Consider the following 10,423-nt stretch of genomic DNA (forward strand, 5'->3'; position numbering starts at 1 on the left):
AGCTTACCAATTGGCTCTGAAGATACTTTTTGATGTATAAGAAGAGCAGAGATAATTTTTTTCACTTGACAAATGGAATCCTTTAAAAATCATTAACTTGTTCAGTATATCACTGAACAAAGTTGCAGGCCAGAAGCTGTGTGAGGTATGCACAGCTATACCCTTAGTGGCTTTGCCCCAAGTATTGGCAATAGTACCTATAGCATCCTTCATACTAAGTACCTTTTGAAACTCTCTCTCTCTCTCTCTCTCATACACACACACACACACACACACACACACACACACTCTTTACTACTGCTAGTTGTTGACCAAGAAAACTTCTTTATACTTACTCTATATTTTATAAATCTATGGCTATGGTGATCCTATGGTTCAATTAATGAAGTACGTTTAGGGGAAAGTACATGGCGTAAACATTTTTATGAGAATTTCGGTTGGAAGATGAGCAGAAAGCATTGTGAAAAAGTAACAAAATCTTTCACTATCTTCCTGTCCAGTTTTCCCACAATGAACGGGTGAGTCATGGATATAAAGTGTTTGTGAAACTCATTGAGAAAGGATGTCCCTTGTGATCAATGCCTTTTTGTTAGCATACTAATAGGCTGGTAATAAATTTACCCCCTTTAAAATGGTCAGAACACAGGCTGTCCCCATCACAGCAAGTTTGTACTTATGCACCCCTGCAGCAGGAGCAATAGGAGCCATTATTCTTTCCTTGGCATCCTTCACTCCTTCAGGAGCTTTTCCGTCAGCTGTAGTGTCTTCTGGAGAAGTAAAACAAAAACAAAAACTTGTTGTACTTTTCACACGTCCCGGGCCCGGAGTGCAGGTTTCTATTTGTGGAGGCAGAGCGATAGAGGAGTCTGAGTTGCGGGGCAGGAGCTATGGCAGGACAGGCGTTTCGGAAGTTTCTCCCGCTGTTTGACCGAGTATTGGTTGAAAGTGAGCCGAAACTGTCACCAAAGGAGGCTTTATGCTTCCAGAAAAATCTCAAGGTAAAGTACTGCAGGCAACTGTGGTAGCTGTGGGGTCGGGCTCCAAGGGAAAGGGTGGGAAGATCCAATCAGTTAGTGTGAAAGTTGGAAATAAAGTTCTTCTTCCAGAATATGGAGGCACCAAAGTAATTCCAGATGACAAGGATTATATCTTATTTAGAGATGGTGACATTCTTGGAAAATATGTAGAATGAAGTAAATCACTGTTGAAATGGCATCACACAATGCTGCCCATTCTGCTGAAGTTCTGCAATCTTTTATCATGTAAATAATTTCCATGTCTCTTTTATAATGAACCGATTTTTTTTAAAATCTTGTTCTATTACTAGAATTTCCTCAGTGATAACCTTGGCAATCTCATAAATGATTTCTCCACTACTTCATGATTAGGAGATCATTTATCACCACAAATATTTAAAAATTAAATTCTATCTCTTGGAATAATCTGTCACATATTCACAGTTTCCTTCAATATTTAGTTAATTGTGATAATTCTTTGCTTGTTTCAGGATCACCATACTATTAAGGGGTGTGTCTTCATGGTTATGCTAATGGGTCCACTCTTTTAATTCATAACTGAGGCCTTGATTTTCAGCTTTATGTAGTGTTTTCCTAGTTTTTGCTGACTTTGGATCATCACTTTCAGCACAGAACTTTACAATATATCCATCTGCTTCTTCAAGTCACATAGAGTGATCATTCCAACACCATATTCTCCTGTGAGACATTTCACATTTACGCCATTGTCCAGATTATTCTACAACTTGATCTTCTGTGCTAAATATAAACATAAATGCTTCTTTTTTTATCAGTTACATTAGGTATATTTGCAGGTCTTTCTGACCTTTTCAACAATATCTTTGCACCGCAGAGTAGAGAATTAGGGTAAAAAAGCACAGTGAATAATGCATGCAGGTTTGGGGCCCCTTCTAGGAGAATCTGGGCATGTGTAGAGAAGACATACTAGGAGCATGGTGAGGTCTTCTTCCTTTAGGAACACAAAATAAATCACTTTTGCCTGCATGTATTTTGACTATAACTCTAGCAAGAGGTCAGGTGTGGAATTTTCTGTCTGTAGTACCAAGATGAGACTCACAAATTTTCAGATTTTAGAACATTTCAAATTTCAGATTTTTGTATTACAGATACTCACCCTATAATTTTAACCTCATAAAATCAATTACAAGTGCTTCTTATGCTTTAATTTTCTGGAGGATTTTGTACAGAATTGCCACTATTTCTGTCTTAAGTATAGAGTTCACCAAACACCACTGACCATGGAGTTTTGGGCATTTGTATCAGTCAGCTTTCCCAGCAGAGGACACAGTACCTAACAACCACGGTTTAAAGGAGGAGAGGTTTATTTTGGCTCATGGTTTTCAGAGGATTCTGTCCATTGTTGACTGGCTCCAAGGCAGAACCACAAGGTGCAGAGCATGGTGGAGGAAAATGGCTTACTCTATAGCAGCCAGGAATCAGAGTGAGAAAAGGAAGCAGCCAGGGACAAGAATACACCCTTCCAAGTCACACCTCTAGTACTCTGAATGTACGACTTCAGGGAATATTTTAGATCTCTAACCATAACATTCTTCTGTGGCTCCCAAAAGGCTGATGTCCATTTCATTGTGTAAAATGCATTTAATCCACCTCTAAAAGTTGTCAGTCTTAACAGTTTCAGTACTGTTGAAAAGTTCAAGTCAAAAGTATCTTTTGAGACTTAGGGGAAACTGTTAGCTGTGAGCCTATATAAAAATTAAATACTTCCAACATACAATGACACAGGATGAATATTCCTATTTAAATAGGAAGGAATTCAGTATACAAAGGAACGAGACCAAATAAGAACAAAATCTAACAGAACAAACATTAAATCTTGTGAATCTCCATGTCCAACATTCAGTGTATGTTGTAGTTGAAATATAAACTCTAAAGGACTTGGATGGCTCCACTCCTAGAGCACTGCTGGATCCAACCTATATGGTGTCTCACATGGACTGGCTCTGTTGGCTGCCTGCAATCTTTCTCAGCATATATTCCACATTTCTGGCATCTCCAACTTCTTGGGATCTCCACTACACTTCCCTCTCACAATGTCAGACATTATTCTCCAGGGGTTCACTTTGATATCTGAATGGAAGTTGCCATGGTCCCACAACTCTTGTACTCTGCATGCCTGAAAATGAAGCACTACATGGATATTACAGTGATTAACCACTAGCACAAGCAGTAGCTTAGTCCCCTTGGTCCAAGGTTGTCATGGCCACCAAATGCCTCTGTTGCTGAAGTTGGGGAAACACTTTCCTAGGCAACTCTAAAAGAGCAGTATTCCCTGGAACTCTGTTCTTGAAACAAAAATCTTTCAAAGAAGTTTACTCTTTTACACTCTAGCCTTCAAATGGTCTTTCCTAATGTCCTGATGTAAAGTATTTGACTTCTTTTTATTATTAATCTTTTCAGCAACCATGCTTTCCTGATCTCCTGGCTTTGAAGGTGCTTCCTTTCTATCCAAACTGTGAACTTTTCAAATCATTTATCTGTTTTTTTTTTTTTTTTTCTCCTGTAGATCTGGCCAAAAGTAGTCAGTCATAGCCACACCACAGCCTGAATGTTGGGTTGCCTTGAAATTAATTTCCTTTCCCAAATTAATTAGCTTACAACCCTTAATCTTAGTCTCCTACAATGTTTTGTTTTGTTTTGTTTTGTTTTGTTTGTTTTGTTTTACCAAAATGAAACATGCATGACCTCTAATCATGAAGTCCTTTGTCTAAATTGATGCCCCTTGAGCCTGTCCTTTACTGTCCACATTTCTATCAGCATTCTTGTCTTCTGAGTGTTGGCTAGTATCACCCATCAAGTTTTGTTTGTAACTTATAGCTTTCTTCTCCAAAACTTTCCAAACTCCTATTCCAAAGGTTTCTAAACCACATGGCTAGGTGTAATCACAGGAACAATTCATTTTCTGTATTATTCAGCTTTTCTATTACGGGACACAGTACCCAAAACCTACATTTTAAAGGAGGAGAAGTTTATTTTGGCTCACATCATTTAGGAATTTATTTCTTGGTTGGTTAGCTCTAAGGCAGAATAACATGTTGTAAAGGCATGGTAGAGAAAAGCACCTCACATCTAGCCATGAGAGTCAGAAAATAGAGTGCAAAAAGGAAGGAGCCAGAGCCAAGAAGATACCCTTCAAGGTTTGGTGCAACTGACCTACCCCCTCTGACAAGGACCCACTGTAAAGCCAAGACATTTGGGGGGACTATGGTTTAGATCTAAACCATAACAGGATTTTTTGGAGGTTTTTATTTTTGTTTTAGTGGAAAGATGTTATATCTGAATTTAATATCTTTAATAGATGTAAAATTATTAAATAATTTTTTAAATTGAACTTTGGTATTGTGTATATTTATAAAATTTTTCTTTTTATTCAATTATTAAATTTCATGAGCATAATAGTAATAATATTGATAATAGTCTCATAATACCTTTTGAAATGTATGTAAGATTCACTCCTGGTATAGTAATTGGTCTCTTCTCTGTATTCTTCATCCATCTAGCTAGAAATTTATTTTTTATTATTTTCAAAGAACTAGATTTTAGCTTCATTGATTTTCTCTATTGTTTTTGTGGGTTTTTTTCTACTTTGTTGATTTCTGTTATCATTATTTTCTTCTTTTCACTAACTTTGGGATCTTGTCATTTTAAACATAGTTTGTTTAAGGTGGAAATTACTTCACTGATGTGAGTCTTCTAAGTTTTTAGTGTAAATATTTAAAGTTGTAAATTTTCTCCTAAGCATCCTACAAATAGTATTTATACACATCCTATATCTTACAAGTCTTGTAAAGCTGCATTTTACAAATATTTATGTTTTGTTTTTAGTTGATAAAAACATTTAAAAATTACCCATTAGATTTCTTTGACCCATATGGCTTTAGTTTAGTTTTTTTTTTTTTTTTTTTTTGCTTTAGTTTAGTTTTGTAAGCCTTTTGTTTAATTTTGTCATTATTGTTTTGCTATCCCTTTCTGATAATCCCTATCATCTTGCTTTCTTCTTCTAGTCACTATCCTCATCCTTCACATTTCATATTTTTCATTATACACAGTCATTGATTTGATGATGATTATTTGATTATTTGAAAGTCCATAAATATCACTAACTTGTAGACAAGAACATACCTCCTTTGTCTTCTTGTGTAGTATGGAGGGCTGAATCCATCTAATCTTTAGTTAAACTCAATTGGGTTGTGTTATATCTTTAGTTAAATTTAGTTTATTCTTGGCTTCAGAATCATTCTTCCAATCAGCTTTGAGACTCTACCTTCAAACTGCAAAGGTGAGTTTTTGAAGTTATATGATATTGGTTAGAAAAAGCATAGCAGCAAAACTTCATCCTGGGGATCAAAACTGCAATGCAACTGCAGGTAATCGAGGCCCTAGAAGATTAACCTGGGCCTGGGTCCTTTGTGTGCTCATGCACAGGCCCTGAATCATAGAGGAGTAGGTATAAAGAACCTGAAAGGATAGAAGAGACAAGGAAGGAAGTGTTTAGACTGCAGTTGCAAGACACTTAGACTACAATCTGCCTGTAGGTATAGAGCATCTTCCTTTAGCTCACTTAAGAATCTCCTAGCTCCTGTGTGGCTGGTTATCTACCATAACATTTTGAAGATAAAGTAAAGGTTTTCATTTCTGCAGGGTTTGGGATCTGAGAACTAACTAGATATTAGATATCACTCTATGCTTTGCATCTTGAATGCCAGATCTATTTACAGCACTTAATAGCTTGTGGGCCATTAGGGGGTTTCTTTTTCCTCTTTAGTTATTCCTGACTTTACAAGCCTTGGCAGACTTCTCTCAACCCTGCTCCCCTGCTACCAGCACTCAGCTTCTGCTACCCTGCCAATGATGAAGTTCCAGCAAGCCTTTGAGAAGTTTCCTCCTCCTTTGCCCTACCCTTTACATATGGCAAACCACTGTGAATGTCTGAGAAGATTGCTCAGACTGCTAGATATGGTTTGTATCTAGCTATTCCCCCTAAACCTCACATACTTATAGGTGGGGCTCTTCAGAGGTGGCTGGATCTAGGGTGTGTGAATGTGGATTTGCAGTGTGTGGTAATTAAATTGGTTTAGCATAGTTCTGGGTGTGGATAGTGGAAGCCCCACCATGAGTGAGAGTGGCACCAGTCAAGAGGCTTGTATCTTGGATGGAATATAAAGGGGTAGAAAGAAGGCAGGCTGCTATTGCTGCTTCCTGCCTGCTCTGCTATGGACTGTTTCCTCTATGCCATAGCCCTCCGCTATGCTGCCCTGCCTCAGAGCCAACTGACTATGGACTGAAATCTCTATAAACTATAAACTAAAATAAATCTTTCATCTTTTAACTTGTAGAAGGAGGTTATCTTGTTCCAACAATGAGAATGTAGCCAAAGGGGGATTTCTCCCTTTTTGTTGATTTCAGCCATCCATTGGAGAGACTTCCAAGAGTAACTTGCAAGGTTTTCTCTACTCTCCTGTTGTATCAGCAGGCTTCAACCTAGTACTGCCATACCCTTGATTAGGCTCTCAAAACATGCTACTGGGTGAGTATACACTTGTTCTACAGCTTGTGATCTTTGGGATTCTAAGGCTTTTCATGTGCCCACAAGAATATTAGAAGTTCATTAAAATTTTAGCTGCTTTTTCTCCATGTTTGTCTGTTATGAATTTCTTCTCATCCTACTACTCCTTCAAACTTGAAAACACTCATAGGTCTTTTTATCCTAGGATGAGCACAATTTACTTGAAGTTTAATTTATTAAGCTACTTTTTTTGCCATTGGCTCTCTCATTCTTTATAAAGAAGAAAAACTAAAATTTCATTTTTATCTAGCTCATTCTTATTGTTAGGGTAAGAACAACAGTCTTCTGTGGTTTTATATATCTTAACTGGCAGTGGAGGTTCCTCTATTGGAATTTTTTCTGGGAAATAGAATTAAGCTAATTAATCATTTTTTGAAGTTGATCCCTCAAAAATGGATGAATTTAATATCTGAATCATATTCTAGTGGCCCACTTAAATGTTTGTGTAATTTGACCTGGTTCTTATTTTGAGATATTCATTCTTAGATTTAAAAAAAATGGTTAAAGATAAGAATATTTAAATACAATAGCATTTTTGTCATTTGAAAACCTAAAAGAAAATCTACATTTTATATAATTATACATTACATAATTTTATATAATAATAAATAGTTAGATACATCACAGTTCTTTCTCACATTGAAATATTTAGCCAGGAACAAAACAAATCACATTGTTGAAGCCTATGTAATAATGTGGGAAAATATTCAGACTTTCCTTCAAGAACTAAATGTTGAGCATGGACACTAAAAATACACAGTGTTCCTATTTTTAGGAGCTTACAAACCAGTGGAAGAGACAAAAAAGTCAACAAATATCTGATCATACATTTGATGAAATATGAAATAAATGAAAAAGGTACAGATTTCTAATACCAGGTGGTGGTACAAAAGGCCCCCCATGGTTAAGATAGGATATTGTACTAAGACAAAAGTATTGTCCTATACTGAGTGGTAAGGGTAACATCAAACAGTGGAAAAGCTTATATGAAGATCCTAGGAGGAGCTACAGCTTCAGATAGTTTTGGAATTAAATTCAGCAAATTAGGGAGTTGTGGTATAAAAGTTTGAATGAGTAGTCAGGATCCTGTTAATTCACAGCTTTAACAGTTTTAAACTACTTTCAATGTAAGGTGTTTAGATTAGTTTTTTACTGCACATATAAATGTTTATATACATTTTATTCATAATTTTGTACAAAAACATATCTCTTTTGAAAGAAGAATTGATGGAAAAGATGCATTTTTTATTTCTTACGTAAGAAGAAGGCTGGACAGGAGGCTACCTAGTTGTCCAGGGTTGATTGACTACATTCTATTTTTTAAATAATGGCCAGATCTGAGACATGTTTGGGGATAATAGGATTTTCTGATAATTTGGTTGGAGGCATGAAAGAGAAAAGGCTGGGATTAATTTTTAGGTTTGTGGCTTAAGGTAAAGTAAGTGGGATGCTACTAGTTTCTGAGGTAGAAAATGTGGAAAGAGGGACAGTGTGTGGAGAGGGAAGCTACATATGAAGTCCTTGGCTTTGTTTATCCTCATATCTAAGTAGGGATACCGAGGAGGAAGTTGGGTTGGGTCTTGGGGAGGTCCAGGCTCAGGCTCACTTCTGAGGCTGTGAGTATGTGCTAATTTGTGAGTAACGCTTTTGGAAAGGACTTGGTATTAGTGTCAGTTGTTCATGTCACCTACCATTTCATTTTTCTCTCCTGTATCTAACAGAAATTTCAATTTTATGTCATGTGGGCAACTATATTAGGTTTCTATTGGTACTGGGAAAAATTACCACAGTGATTAAGAATATCCCTTCCATATCACCATCTTTTCCACTAGGTTTCTTATTCTGCAACTTCTGCAGGTCAAAACCTTGGGTGGGATCACTTGGATTTTCAAGTCTCTGGGCCTCACAAGACTAAACTCAGTGTGATGGTTAAACCGAGCTCTTCTCAGGAGGACTTGCTGGAATGGGGGTGCCCCATTTCTTTGCTCCCTGTCAACCAAGGCTGCTGGCTGGTCCTCGTGCTATTTATAGTCACTGTCATGTGACCTTCACACCGTCCAAACCCCAGCAGAATTCAGAGTCCTCAGCTCTCTGCCTTTCTCTCTACTCCTCTCTTCTACTTCCAAGAGATTGAATAATTCTGTTGGGCCCACTGATAATCCAGGGTAGTTGAAATATGAAGTAAATGAAAATCAATTGATTGGTAACATTTACTGCATCTATAATGTTCCTATTCCCTATAATATGATGTGATCAACAAAAGGCAAAGATCTTTGGGGGAAAATTTAATCTATCACAGTGCTCTTCCCAGAATATGTTGAAAGAAAAAAGAGAAGAGAAAAAGAGTAATAGAGACAAATACAAATTTAGAGGATTCAGTCACTGTTCTTCAATAAAAAGGCCAAGCTGTTTAATGTTATTTTAACATAAATAATAACAAAACAACTAAGATCATTATGCATGTAAATATGCCCTAAAAGATTAACTGTTATACAAAGATGAATAGTTTAAAACCTAATAAGCTTTCTGTCATAGACATTTTTGTGGATTACATGCAAAAATATAAAGGTTGGTAAGTTACCTAGAAGGAATAGTATTCTATAATTTAGTCAAAGTTAAAAAGAGGAGAAAATAAAGAATCAGTAAATGAAAATATTAAGTAAATTAGATTTTATGGAAGAAAAAAAAAGAAAGAAAAAAAAAAGAAAGAAAGGAAAGAGAGGATGAAGGAGGAAGGGAGGAAGGGAGGGAGGAAAAATTACCAAGTGAATACATTTCTTTGAGCCAAAGAAGCAAGTTAATTGAAACATGCTCACATATAATCTATAGAGATTCGATGAATGGGATCAGGGTACATGTGTGCTTGCCTGACTTGTGTAATATTTAGGGGTGAACCATAATAAGCACAAACTCCAGAGTACATCTTCTGAAGCTACAATTATGTTTCTGTAAATTATAAGAGAACACAGACACTGTTATACAGAAAGAACAAACTAACCTGAAAAGCCCAGGAAGACTGTGCAGTATGGCTAAGAAACTGCCTACATCTTGACTGTTGCAGTTGATGTTCCTTCTTGCGTTCCTTCATGTTACATTGACCTATTATTTTTCAGTTTGAAAAGCTAAATATGGCACCAGGCAGAATAAGCTAAAGTTTTCATTGAAAACAAATTATTTTTTTTAAGAAACTGAGATCATCTGGAAAAGAAAACAGTACAGGTAAAAGTGAATTTGTAGCCCATTTTCCTTTGATACTGAAAAAAATTACAAAGAGCCAAATTTTAAAAGGGCAGAAGAAGAAAACCACATCATAACCTGGGAAATTAAGCAACAACCAAAACATATAAGGAATTTTAGCTTATAGAGAAAAGATTAGATAAAAGGAATGGATTTATCAAAACCCAATTCCCTTAAAGAAAAGGAGTCAGTGTTGTGGCTAAGTCTAACCTTTTTTACTTTCCTGAATAAATAATAAGACAACAAAGTGAATGGAAAAATAAATTTTCAGTACTGAAGAAAACATTGAAACTAAGACATAATGTGAATCTCAGTGAGAGAGGACCTCAAATCATGGAGCTGGTTTTGGACCTGAGAAAAATTACCTAGAATAAAAGGAAAATGTAAACAGGAAACAATCAGGGAAAAAAAGCACTGGTAAATACAGTGATGCCTCCATTTGAATTATTAGGTTTTCTTAAAAAAACGTTCTTAAACTGAAGAATTATCTGTTTCCACACTTCATAATTGTTCAGTGTGTATGTTATAAGAAACTTGCCTGGCAAAAATGACTGATAATGCTAGT

The 10,423-nt window shown here is 36.3% G+C and overlaps 1 pseudogene; it reads left to right on the plus strand.

Annotated features, from left to right (window-relative positions):
- The first annotated feature begins 887 nt into the window (after positions 1–887).
- On the plus strand, positions 888–1,192 carry LOC102014079 (annotated as a pseudogene).
- Positions 1,193–10,423: the final 9,231 nt, after the last annotated feature.

The sequence above is a fragment of the Chinchilla lanigera genome, unplaced genomic scaffold, assembly GCF_000276665.1.
Source record: "Chinchilla lanigera isolate Chin_1 unplaced genomic scaffold, ChiLan1.0 scaffold00120, whole genome shotgun sequence".
Classification (NCBI taxonomy): domain Eukaryota; kingdom Metazoa; phylum Chordata; class Mammalia; order Rodentia; family Chinchillidae; genus Chinchilla; species Chinchilla lanigera.